Consider the following 13629-nt stretch of genomic DNA (forward strand, 5'->3'; position numbering starts at 1 on the left):
ATAGACGACATTCTTGTGAATTAGACTCTAGTAACTGCCAAGGAGGTGGTGGCTCATTTGAAGAGGTTTGGGTTGGTCGCCAAAGCGCCGGAAAAATTAGATGGAGGGGCTGCTTTGGGGCTAAGGCTGAAACGGGAACTTTTTCCACATGCGAGAAGTTGATCGGACATTACCCCATTGCTAGCTGGCTTAGACTAACATGCAGCTACATAAAGAGGCATGCCGAAAGAAGAGGATGGGATAAAAAAGTGGGAGGAAAAGCAGTCGCAATGATGGAAGAGCTCCTGAATGAAGCAGAATGGCAAGACCCAGTCCGAGGAACCTGGAACGTACCGCAAACATTGGATGGAGTCGTGTGGTGTGATGCAAGCAGCATTGCAACAGGGGTCGTCTTGGAAGTTGGAGGAGTGGTTGCAGTAGATGTAGCCTGGTTAAGGAAGAAGAATGATATCAGTCACATCAATGTGGCGGAATTAGATGTGATAAACAAAGGGGTCAATCTTTGAAATGGGGACTGCGTGACATCTGCATCAAAACAGACTCTGACACTGTGTTTGCTTGGCTAAAGTCCCTCATTTCAAGTGAAAAAAAGGATAAGAACGAAAGCGGCAGCAGAGATGGTAGTGAAGCGCAGGATTGGGATGCTAGCTGAGCTGGTGCAAGAGTTTTGTTTTAAGCTTTTGCATAGACATGATGGCTTCTGAGAAGAACACGAGAGTGAAGAAGAGCTGACTTGTGCCAAAGAAAGATGTTGTTGCTGCATCGGATCTAGATGATGTTGGCATACAAGAGCTACAACATCTGCACCATATGGGGGTAGAGAGGACGTGGGACTTAGTGAAAAAAGTCGACCTGAGGATCACCAAGGAGTAAGTAAGGCAAGTGGTCAGGACATGTGACAAATGTCAGTCGATTGATCCTGCTCCAAGCACATGAAGCTGGTCCATTGGAGGTGATTGGGACCTGGGAGAGACTGGCATGCGATGTCACCCATTACAGGGGTAGACTTTACCTGACCATGATTGACTGTAAGCCTGGGCGATTTGCCCTCTGGAAGAAGCTACATGGAGGAACAGGCAATGAAATAGCGGCAATCCTCGATGAGGTGTTTTTGGAGCGAGGTCCCATGGAAGAGTTGTTAACCAACAATAGGACGGCATTCAAGTCAGTATCAGTGACGGAAGTAATGAAGAAATGGAATATCCAACAATTTTTCAGAGCTGCCTACAGACCTAGTAGCAACGGGATCGTGGAGAGAAACCACCACACCATAAAGACAGTTGTGGAAAGAGGAGGCGCCTCACCTGAGCAAGCTGTCTACTGGTATAATATGTCGCCTAGATTGAGACAAGTGTCAACGTTCGCATATTCCTGGAGACATCCAAGGGTTGAGCCGGCAATCAGAGAGGTAGAGACCAGAAGGACCATTAAACTCAAGGATGTGCACCACACAATGGAGTACAGGTCGCGTGACTGGGAGGAACACCAGAAACAACATTGTGGTGGATGGAGTACTGAGGCATATTCTCGACATCAGACCAGTGGAAGGCAAAGCAATGGAGGGGAATGTGCTGCAACAGGAGGAGGACGAGACACCTCAGAGGCCAAGTAGAGAGAGGCGACCGCTACAGTGGATGAAAGACTACGAAATATGATCTTGAGATCAGGGAGGCGTGTGGTCAGAAGCTAAGAAAAACAGAAGTCTTACCGTGGGTGTGCAGCGAGTGAGTTCAGGCTGAAAAAAGGGAAAACAAAGCTGGAAACTACAAAACGAGCTTCATTTTTCGGTGCTGCAGAGATTCCAGATCTGCAGGAGAGTAGATGCAACGGGAGTGGAGATTCTACTTTCTCGAATTTATTCTCTTTTGTTTGTTTGAGGTGAACCCCCCCCTCGGGAGGCGCAAGCTACACAAAAGTTTTGTTTCACTTCACAAAAGAGTTCGTCAGGGTAATCGGGAATATTAACATTCTACAACTGTCGATGCCAATCACGTTCATCTCAAATCAAATCCATAAATTAAACTGATTTCCAATGTTGCTTTGACAATAGCATTCTCATTTACAAATAGTTTAAACATTATTCACATCAGTTACACTAATTACTTTTAGGTTCCGTTTGTCGCTATCATAAAGTGAATCTTATTTTATGTCTGCAATTTTTAGCAATTTTGCTCCTATGGTTTAGTATTTTCTTGCTTCTTAAACTTGAAAATTTTTAAGTTCTCACTTAGACCCATTCTATACGGATTGTAGAAAAATCTGCACAGCCCACTTTAAGATTTTTGGTCGTTTGCCGCAGAACGCCCACCGTCTTAAAGTGTTTCAATGATTACATAGTTATGCATTATAGTTATGTTTATATGAAACTTTACAACTGAATTTTCCCAAGTACTTTTTTCACTATGCCATGGGTTCTTGCAATTATTTGGTAAAATTCAGTTGTAAAGTTACACTCTACTTGCGGTTACCGGTTCAATCCGCAGTACGGGTGACACTCAAAATACAATTGGGAATTACTTAGAATGTCTACCCAGTTATGGCTGATGGAACGAAAACATGCTACCCCTGTTAATTAAATAAAAAATTCCATTCGAAATCCCGTGCACATTCCCGTTCGACAGAAAGACCCCAAGTTAATATTTGTTTACAATTCTCGCTCCAAAGTCTGTTGACCTCTCTTTCATGGGATTAATGACGTCATTTCCTCTGGTGACGTCACTTCTGGTGTAGAGTACCGGTGCCCGGCAGTCAGAAATTGGCACGCGGCCAAGAAGGTCATGTGCAAACGCTCTACCGTTGAGGAATGATATTGCTCAACCTGCTTCGTTCCTAAAAGTCGTGTGTTCCTTCATTTTATTACCATTTAACCCCATAACAACTGGCGACGTCGGATTCGACTTTCACACTGGTTAATTCTACAAAACAAAAAAGAAAAAAGAATGGAATGAATCTGACTTCAAAAAAACTTCGGATTTACAAGCTGAGAATTTGGCTTGCAATTATGTTCTAAAAACAAAAAAAGAAAACGAACACATAGCAAAGTTATCGACTAAAATGTAAGTTAATCTTTTTGTCTCTATATTTAAATTGAAAAGAACTGTACAAAACGCATTTCTGTTAATGTTTAAAAACTAATTTGGTTGTTTATTGAAAGAACTGAAGGACGAGTTAAAAGAGAAATTTCCAGATGTATTATCACCAGTATAGGAAAATATACAAAGGTTATAGCAAGATTCGAACTTAAAGAAAACACTCTGCCCGTTTTCAAGAGGAAAAGAAACGTCCCATTCGCAGCAACAGAGAAATCGAAAAAGGAAGTTTCAACGGAATCTGCCAAAGGAGGCAAAAGAAACTGAAACTGCAACGCCGGAAGCTAAAAAACCCGCGACAAAATAATTCTCCAAGCCAACGCAACCTAAGGAGGCTGACAAAACTGATGAGAAACAAATTAGCTATGCGGATAGCCTATCTAGGCTGATACAATTGAAAAGGGATCCGTTTGAAGATTCCATTATTACCACTCTTCTGACGGACGGGAAAATAAAACCGATGATGGGCAACACAATCAGAGAACTCCCGGTGTCTCTACCGGAGATTAAAAAGAACACACCAACAACAATCTCACCTGCAGAAACGATGTTTGTGCGAAAAGTGAGATCCGTTTTTGACAAGCTCTTACCTAAACAATCAAGTGACCACTTGTGTACCCAGTAAACGTTTCAGATCAGATGAAAGAGTGTTTTGCAGTTATAAAAACAACACATCATTTTGGGAGGTGGGTACAATTACTAAGAGAGTCGGTGACATGGTATATATCATCCAAGAACCAATATATACCCACAAACATCACCAGAACCAACTAAGAAGATGTCGATCAGTTGAAATCGGTGACAGTCCACCATTGAAAGATGAGCCGATAGACACTATCTTCGAAACTTTGGATCTTGAACCTCCTCAACCAACACCTGAACTACGGCGGTCGTTCCGTAAGAGGAAGGTTACCGAGCCATTGATGGTAACCCTAAAACGAAGAGATACTGACAGCATTTACGAACAAAAAGCTTGAGAGGGGATGTTGGAGACGCCCCTCCATGGGATTAATGGACTATATCATGACGTCACTTCCTCTGGTGACATCACTTCTGGTATCGAGTACCGCTACCCGACAGTCAGCAATTGGCACGCGACCAAGGAGGTCGTGTGTAAACGCCCTACCGTTGAGGAATGGTATTGCTCAACCTGCTTTTGCCTGTAATATATGTGAATACATGTTCGTTCCTAAAAGTCGTGTCTTCCTTCGTTCTTATTACCATTTAACCCCATAACACTTTGATATTAAGATTCTTTAATTAATTACGCTTAATTAATTAAAGAATGTATCCAGTAAATATTTTACTAGTAATATGCGAGCAGCTTTGGTTCTTGAGAGTTTCGGAAAATAACAAACGTGGTACTGAAAGAATATTAAAGGTACCGAAAAATTCTTTTGACAAGAGGTGCGCCTGACAATAATATGTGAGAAAATTAATAAAATTATTATCGGAGGTCATTTGGATAAAGATAATGAATATGCATTTGGAGTAACAACAAACATGATCGATTGTCAGAAAGATAGGTTAAATGCTGAACGCATGAAGGCATTTTAGGCAAAAAGTGCACGCAATTGTAATCAAGTCGAAGCATAGTTAGGTCAATTCAGTGAAACGACAATGACCGAAAAAAACGTCTTGGAGTGTGGCAATACTGACGATGCTGTCCCAAGGTGGCCACAAATGGTTACATAATAATGACCCAAAATGTATATCGTAGTTGGTTGAACTCGTCGAATTCTTGTACGTGCATCTCCTTCCTAGGAACCAACTTTTCATCACTGTCACTGACAATAAAGATATATTGTTATATTTTCATATATCCGTATGTGGTCATTATTTTAAACACAGCAGAAAAACAAGAGTAAAACTTCTGTTCCAACGATAAGCCTCAGCACGTGATAAACTTTTTGCAAATAGCTTCTATACAAATGTTACTCTCTCTGATCAGGTTCAGACGTTCCTAAAAAATTATTTTATGACTGAGAGCATTCTAAACGATATGCATATGTTTGTTCGAGTCGTTGTAAAAGTAATCTGGAATCTTGATGCCAGCAACGCAACTGGTTATAGCAATATTGTGGTCGATAATCTGCTACCGTAACTTGCTCTTATCCTTTAAAAATTATTCAAACGTGTCGTCGCTTAAAGGGAATATGCTTTCCGTTTTCTTAGAATATTTTTGATCTGACTGTCTACTATTTAAAATACAGAAAATCAATATTTTTATATCTCAGTACACACTGATTAGTATCGTGTACGGTATACGTTGTTTGAATCTGTGATCAATCATAAAAAACCCCTCAATTAAAAGTAATATGGATTCCCTCCTGCTGATGTACTAATTAAGAAAACAGTTCACAATTTTCTATTATACGATTGGGCAAAGCCTTCGTTTCACGTATAAAGGAGGAGCTTCCAGTCACGACACAATATAGGGGATTGTTGTATTACACGTTTTTAAAAAAAAAAATTATTATCACGTACAGAGATTTCGGATCACTAGGATCAGGGAATTTCTAGAGCAAACGCCGTTGACATAAAAAAAATGTCTTCGATAGGGTTGGACACAATAAATTGCTTCACAAACTTGACTTTATTTTATAACCATCGAATTCTTTCTTTTTGATGGGTCTAAAAAGGTAGTGTTTTCGCAGAAGTAAGAAGCACACGGAATTAATAGCGGTGTGCCTCAAAGATTAATTTTGGAGACAACACTGGTGATTACCGATCTGCCACATACAGAGTTATTTTTATATTTCCGTCGACGACACAACGTCTTTAACAGCAAAGAAAGACGAAAACTAACATCTCGCTGGTTCTCTCTCTTCGTATTATGTGCTTGACTGAGGAAAAATGGCTTTATATGTTTAACTTTCAAAACCTCTTTATTTATTACACATATTTGCATTCTTGTCTTACCCCAGTTGAAATGGATAGTCGACGGTTAGGTAAACAACATAACCTACTTTTACTCCCGCAAGAAAAGAAAGTTTATAGATAGATAGATAGATAGATAGATAGATAGATAGATAGATAGACTGATAGAAAAATTAAATAATGCGTCTCTGGGATCAAAGAATAATATCGCTGTCTGTCCTTGATTAGAGAGACGAACGGATTAGAGGCCGACTTTTTGATTTGGGGATCGATATAAATAATTGGATTTGGCAACAGAATGTAGATATTTTACCACTAAATTTATTTTTGACAAAACGACGTGAATGAAATTACGTAAGCAAATTCTAAACCAAAGTTACATTTAATACAAATTTTTGCAAGTTTTACGTTTGGTTTCTTTCAACAGATCTTCCTGTTTTCCCCTTTCATGTTTCAATCCATATCTTCTCCATATTTCTCGTCTCTTTATATCTCACTATTCTAAAAATAGCCAACATCAAAACTTAAATGCTCGACTCCATTCCAACTTCGGAAATAGAAATCGGAGACATGAAGATCGTTTAATCTTTACGAAGACACCACAAACGGCGACACAGTCATAAACTTGGAGGATTTATTTCATCTTCAGCATTTATGCAATTTGTACAGCTTTATTTTTAGTGTTCTTTCTTCTACGCCATTTAATATGTACGCATTTTTGAATATAAAAATTAATGACTCTGAAGTGATTTAGATATTTTCTCTTATATAAAGTCTATAACGTCTAAAACGAATATATTTTCATAAAATTTGACTCATTTCCACGTTGATTGCAATAAGTTTTATATGAATTATGGTGTGTTCACATAATGTTAATGATTTGTTTCTTTTAATATGGTTTTCGATTAGGTCAGTCCAGGGATTGAGTAGCACACAAAGGTCGAGGAACGCAACAGGTTGTTTAGATTTGAAGACAACCGAAACACAGAAAAGGAGGCAAATTTTATGAAATAGAAATTCTGCTAGTGAAATAACAAGCGACACGGATTACTTAACTGCCTCGACTATTTGTCTGCATCTAAGTATTCTTGCTTCCAGCACACAAGACGACAATGTTTTGCCAGATAATAGTTGTCGTCTCCACTACAGATAGTGGGACATTTATTTTGCATATAAGTTTCACAATCTTTCACACATCAATCCTCTCCTACTTTCCCTTCCGATATATTACTACACTACTTCTGATGTGTAATATACCAAACATTTTTTCTTGTCTTCATATCCATAACATACAATTTATTGTCAGACCATTCCAAAATTTCCGCACTATACCAGAATATTTGAAAGTGTTGGCATCAGGAATAGGAAGATGAAGGAAAAAGGAAGGAGTATCTTAGAAGGATGAAGCTATTGCGAAGTCAATGTTGTTCAGAAAAAAATCTAATTAAGGCGGTGAATACATGGGTTGTCAGTGTTTTAACACTGACAACCCATGTATTCACCGCCTTAATTAGATTTTTTTCTGAACAACATTGACTTCGCAATAGCTTCATCCTTCTAAGATACTCCTTCCTTTTTCCTTCATCTTCCTATTCCTGATGCCAACACTTTCAAATATTCTGATTCTTCTATTTCTTTCATAATCCCATTTCGCAACACAATTCCATTTGAACGCACACCTTTTCATCACCAACAAATTCCATCCCGATGTTTTCGGATTGTGTCTAGACGAGCTTCACCGATGTTTTTACTTCCGTCTAATTTCTATCAAATACCTTCCAATCATCAGTAAACAGCAAGTTGTCAAGTTGCTCGCCACCATGCCCAAAGCTATACCCCAGCTTCTCTCTATCTCTCTTTAAGAGGATGCTCCATGACATCATTCTCATTAGAAAAAGAAGAGGAAATAATGAATATCCTTAGAATATACACTTTATAATTCCAACCTCCTTAAGCACCTCACTCTTCGCTGTCAGAACCGTTTTCCATTGAGCCATACTTGTCGTCAAGAAGCCCGATAACATTTCCAGCAACCTTCATCATCGACAGTGTTTCATGAACCTATGAGTGAGGGGCCATGCCGTACGCCTGCCTGTAATCAACCCAAGCGGCACTTCAATTTCACTTCTTCCTCTTTGCATTCTGCAGCACTGCCTTATCATTAGTTGACCCTTGGTACCCCTCGATCCGCGCCGGCACCATTTCTCTTCATCAGGGAGAATATCATTGCTCAAAAGATTGCAATAAACCTTGTTTGCAAAGATTCTGGTTAACAGCTTTCATATTAGTGGTAGACATGCGATCGATTTAAAAAAAAAAAAATAATAATAATAATAATAATAATAATAATAATAATAATAATAATAATAATAATTTCGTTTATCAACGTCTCTCTGGAAAGGAATGGGATTCATTTCCAGAGGATTTCCCTTAATCCCGGCTTCAAACCAGGAGCTTCAAAGATCAAGGTTTTTCCTAGGGATGTTGGTGGTATCTACAATTGCAGAGGTGTGAAGGCCACCTAAAACATCGGGGATTTGTAGTTTTTTTTCAATTGTCCTTCTAGACGACTTGATACTACTTCTAGTGTACCAACTAGGACCGGGATTATTTGAGTTTTAACTCCGTGCCGTGTATACGTCTTATCTCCAAGGCAAATGGAGCATAATTGCTCCACTTCTCATTCTCATTCTCTCTCACATTCCTGTCCCAGGGTACTGAAAAGTCTACAATTTGCCAGTTTTTTTGAAATCTTGTCAATGACGACCAAATTGGGACGATTATGTTCCAATTGCTTGGTCGTTATGACACTTTTGTCCCACCATACTTGCTATCCTCACTTGTTTTCACTTCATCAGGCACCTCATCAAACATTTTCCAGCACACTTAACCCCAACCCTCTTACACACCTCCCAATATATCCTGGGTCCCATGCGATCGTGTCTTTTGCGGTACTCTCTCTCTCTCTCTCGCTCTCTCTCTCTCTCTCTCTCTCTCTCTCTCTCTCTCTCTCTCTCTGGGCAAGTCCACTACACCCTGCTAAAAGGTGCGCAATTGATTCTGAGGTCTTACCACAAATCCGGCATTCTGCAGCAACTTCCTCTCCTAGAACCACTTTTTTTAACAATCGTGTTCCTAATGCCTGCTCTTGTGCTGCACAAACAAAAGCTTCAGTACTCTTAGCCAGATACCCAGCTCTAAGCCATTGCCATGATCTTTCATCAGCCACTTCTGCTATATCCTGGAAGAACCTTCCATGCATTTTCTTCCTAGCCAGTTCCTCTGCCCTTTCTCTATCCATACGTTTCACATAATCAGCCGTGGTCTCACATACCTCCACTTCATTGGTCACAACCTTAAGCATCCACTCCTCACTTCTAACTACATGCTCCTTCAACGACATCTCCTCGGTTCTAACACAATCTTTTACACTTTCCAATCCTCTCCCACCATCTTTCCTCTTTTGATACAGCCTCAGTACACTACTTCGAATGTGAAATATACCAAATATTGCTAAAACTTTTCTTGTTTTGATGTCCATGTCATGCAAATCCTTGTCAGACCATTAAAAAATTCCTGCATTGTATCTCAAAACACTGACTGTCCATGTATTTACTACTTTCATTAGGTTTCCTCCATGCAGTTTCGACTTTGCAATTAGTTTCACTCTTCTAAGATACTCCTTCCTGACTTTCTCTTTCATTTCATGATGCCTACACCCTCCAATACTTATACCCTGTATCTTTTATTTCTTTCATGATTTCTCTATTTGGCAGTACTATTCCATTCGAATGAACCTTTACCCCTCTTTTGATTTCCAGCACCGCGCATTTACTAATCCCAAACTCCACCACAATGTCTCTTGAGTATGTCCCCACAAGTTCTGCCAGTCTCTCCATTTCCTTTTCATTACTACCGAATATTTTCAAATCATCCATAAACAGCAGATGGTTGAGGCGTCTGTCACCAGATGAAAAGTTAGACCCCAGTTTATCTCTTTATCTCTTTTCAAGAGGATGTTTTGTGACATCATTATCATTACAAAAAGAAGTGGCGATAACGAATCTCCTTGAAATATTCCACGTTTAATGCCAAATTGCCACATCTTCTCTCTGCTTGCTGTCAGCACCGTTTTCCATTTAGCCATACTTGTCTCCAAAAGCCCTACCACATTCTCAGCAACCTTCATCATCAATAGTGTTTCACGTATCCATGAATGAGGAACCATGTCATAAGCCTTTCTGTAATCGATCCATGCTACGCTCAGATTCTCCTTCTTCTTCTTCTTCTTCTTCTTCTTCTTCTTCTTCGCATCCTACAGTAATGCTTTATCAATTAGTAGTTGCTCTTTGGTACCTCTTGAGCCTTTCCGGCACCCCTTCTGCTCGTCAGGAAAACACCATTACTCTGAAGATGTTCATAAATCTTCTCTGTAAATATTCCAGTCAACAGTTTCCACATCAGTGGGAAACATGTAATTGGTATATAATAATTTGCATCTGTTCCCTTTGCAGGATCATTCCTAATCAGTGTTGTTCTTCCCTTCACAAACCAATCAGGGACATCTCCCGACTCTACAACCCTTTGCAGGGCATCAGCTATAGGTGGATAAAGGCATGGGAACTGTTTAAACCAGAAGCCCATCACTCCATCTGGACCAGGTGCCTTCCAGTTTGTCATCCTTCGTATGCCAGCCTTACCGTCATCGATGCTTATTTTAAAGTTCTTCATCTGCTGCATTTCTGATAGCCTTTCTCTGACTTCTCCCAACGAGCTAGCCTTCTAATTATATTGCCCTTCGACAGGCCAAATCCCACTCGAGAACTTCCTGGTATCTTTTGAATTTGGAGTGTTGTTATTCCCCGTCTGTTTACTACCATTTAATTCTTTATACAGCTGCGATTGTTCCGGAAAATGTTGTTCTGCCAAAACGCAACACTTTTTCCAACAAAGTTCCGAATTTTCATACCACCAGTGTGGATCTTCTCTTTCAACATTGTTAGAACGCTCATGGTTCCCTTTTCCAGCAATCTATACCTCGTTTCAAGCTCGTCCTTATATTTCTGTTCTAGTTTAACTCCTTTTCTTATTTCTTCGATTCTACCAATGTCTTTCCGCCACCATTTAATACTTTCTTCAAGCCGCCTCTGCCAGTGTGGCCTTCTATCCTTCATTTCTCCCTTTTTCTTCTGTAATAAACCAAGACGATTTGCAATAACGTATGATGATGCATACAGAAGCCTGTTAAGTTACGTAATCAATATGTTCTTTCTTATGATGTTGTGAATTACTCCTTGAACTATTTTTATCTCGCTTTTCATCTTCCGCCTATCACTGCTCTTCATACTACTACTACTACTACTAATAATAATAATAATAATAATAATAATAATTAGAAGAAAAAGAAGAAGAAGAAGAAGAAGAATACAAATAATAATAATAATAATAATAATAAGAAGAAGAAGAAGAAGAAGAAGAAGAAGAAGAAGAAGAAGAAGAAGAAGAAACTGAGGGTGGAGATTTCTAAATTGTGAAATAAGAAAACTCCCATCGTGCCAATCATCATAAGTGCACTTGGCTCAATTTCTGATGATCTTATGAAACAGCTGAACTCAGATACAACATCGATGTACTCCAGAAATCGGTTTTGCTTAGCTCAGCAAACATCCTACGCCAGGTGCTTTCCATCTAATTGATTCTTTGACTATCCTCACTAGCTTTTGCGTAAGAGGCCGCTCTTGAGGAAAACATCACAACACTGTGAGTTTAATGGAATAATAATAATAATAATAATAATAATAATAATAATAATAATAATAATAATAGAACTGAGACCTTGGGGAGGCTTACCGTGACTCAAATTCCAATGGAGACTAATGGCTGCTGCCAGCGAGAAATCAATGACTGTGGTTGATTATCAATTGCATCTAGAATTGAACGGTTACTGTCTACATCTTAATCGCACCTTTGATTTCTAGCAATCTTGTTCTTCTTGGTCGGTAATCCTACACTTGGATTAGATTCTGCTGTTCTGACTCAAAGTTATTGAATTATTCTCTGTTAAGATCTTGATGCTTTGTTTGAAGAGAAGCTTGAGTTGCCTAGAAGCGCTCAAGTTAGCTAATCCAAAAACACTAATGTTTCAGTTTTTCGAGGAGTTCATTTGCCTGATATTGAGATTCTGTCTTTTTCTCTTGGTCATTTGCAAGTTTTTCCAATTCTTCAGAAAAAGAAAACATTTTAATAACCTTAATGGTATGAGCTTTTGTGGACCCTCGGATTGCAGAGACCTTCTGTAGCACTCCACTACCTGCACTCTCTAGGATGCACCACCGGTCTGTTGGAAGAATACATAGATATTTTCAACGTCAAAGAACTGATTTACTTCTGGACACGCTTGTGCAGCGTATACACCAACTAAATTCTATGAATGAGCGTAACATCGAACATATTCTGCAACAGTACCATGTTTTTCTTTGATAATTAGGGAGTGTGCCTTTTTCCACGGTTCAAATGCATTTAGATGTGTTTGTGCAAGAAGGAATTCACAGTTGCAAGAAGTTCCAACAGTCCTAAATAGATTCTATTGTTAATATACCTTACTTTTTCATCTGTTCCCCCTTTATGACATTTATGGTTCTCTTAAGTAGGGAATCTCAGTATTTCCTCTCGTTCTCAAGTTGTTTCGTTAGGGAAGAATTTTTTTTTTTCTACATCTTTCGAAAATTGATCAAGTAAATGACCGCCATATTGTGTATACAAACTTAACTCATGTCTTTTAATGAGCAACTGCGAATGCTTCCAGTCATTGAAACCTTCACAAAATATCTGCAATTCAGTGTTTGATAAAGCTTCTAATTTTGCAGGTAAAACAGTACAGATTGTTTTTAGTCTCGCTGTAGCATAACCATTCCCTAGGTCGCTTTTTATTTGTGGTTTATGTACATGTGTAGAATGTTGCTTTTTACAAAGCCTATTATAACCTTTAACTTCATAGAATCTTTTTGATTTAGTAAAGTCACTGTTTATATGTTGACATCCTGAGCTGCTGTTCATTTTCTTTTTGTTCATATTCCTCTTCTTCCTCTTCTTCCTCTTCTTCTTCTTCTTCTTCTTCTTCTTCGCATCCTACATTAATGCTTTATCAATTAGTAGTTGCTCTTTGATACCTCTCGAGCCTTTCCGGCACCCCTTCTGTTCGTCAGGAAAAACACCATTACTCATAAATCTTCTCCGCAAATATTCCATAAATCTTCTCCGTAAATATTCCAGTCAACAATGTAATTGGTCTATAATTATTGGCATCTGTTCCCTTTGCAGGATCTTTCCTAATCTGTGCTGTTCTTTCCTTCACAAACCAATCAGAGACATCTCCCGACTCTACAACCCTTTGCAGGATATCAGCTATAGGTGGATAAAGGCATGGAAACTGTTTAATCCAGAAGCCCATCACTCCATCTGGACCAGGTTTAAGAGCAAACAGCAAATGGTGACGTAGTAGAAAAAATTGTGAGGCATATTTTTGCAGTAATTTCTGTTGCTGTTCTGATGCCTCTCCCTTTCTTCTGGATTTCTCTGCTCCGGCAAGATATTTCCTTTCTATATCTTTGTCTCGTGAAATCATTGTGAAGTAACTCTGAAAATGAAAACGGACATATTA

This window comes from Euprymna scolopes, chromosome 10 (assembly GCF_053919585.1).
Source record: "Euprymna scolopes isolate OS-2025 chromosome 10, ASM5391958v1, whole genome shotgun sequence".
Classification (NCBI taxonomy): Eukaryota; Metazoa; Mollusca; class Cephalopoda; order Sepiida; family Sepiolidae; genus Euprymna; species Euprymna scolopes.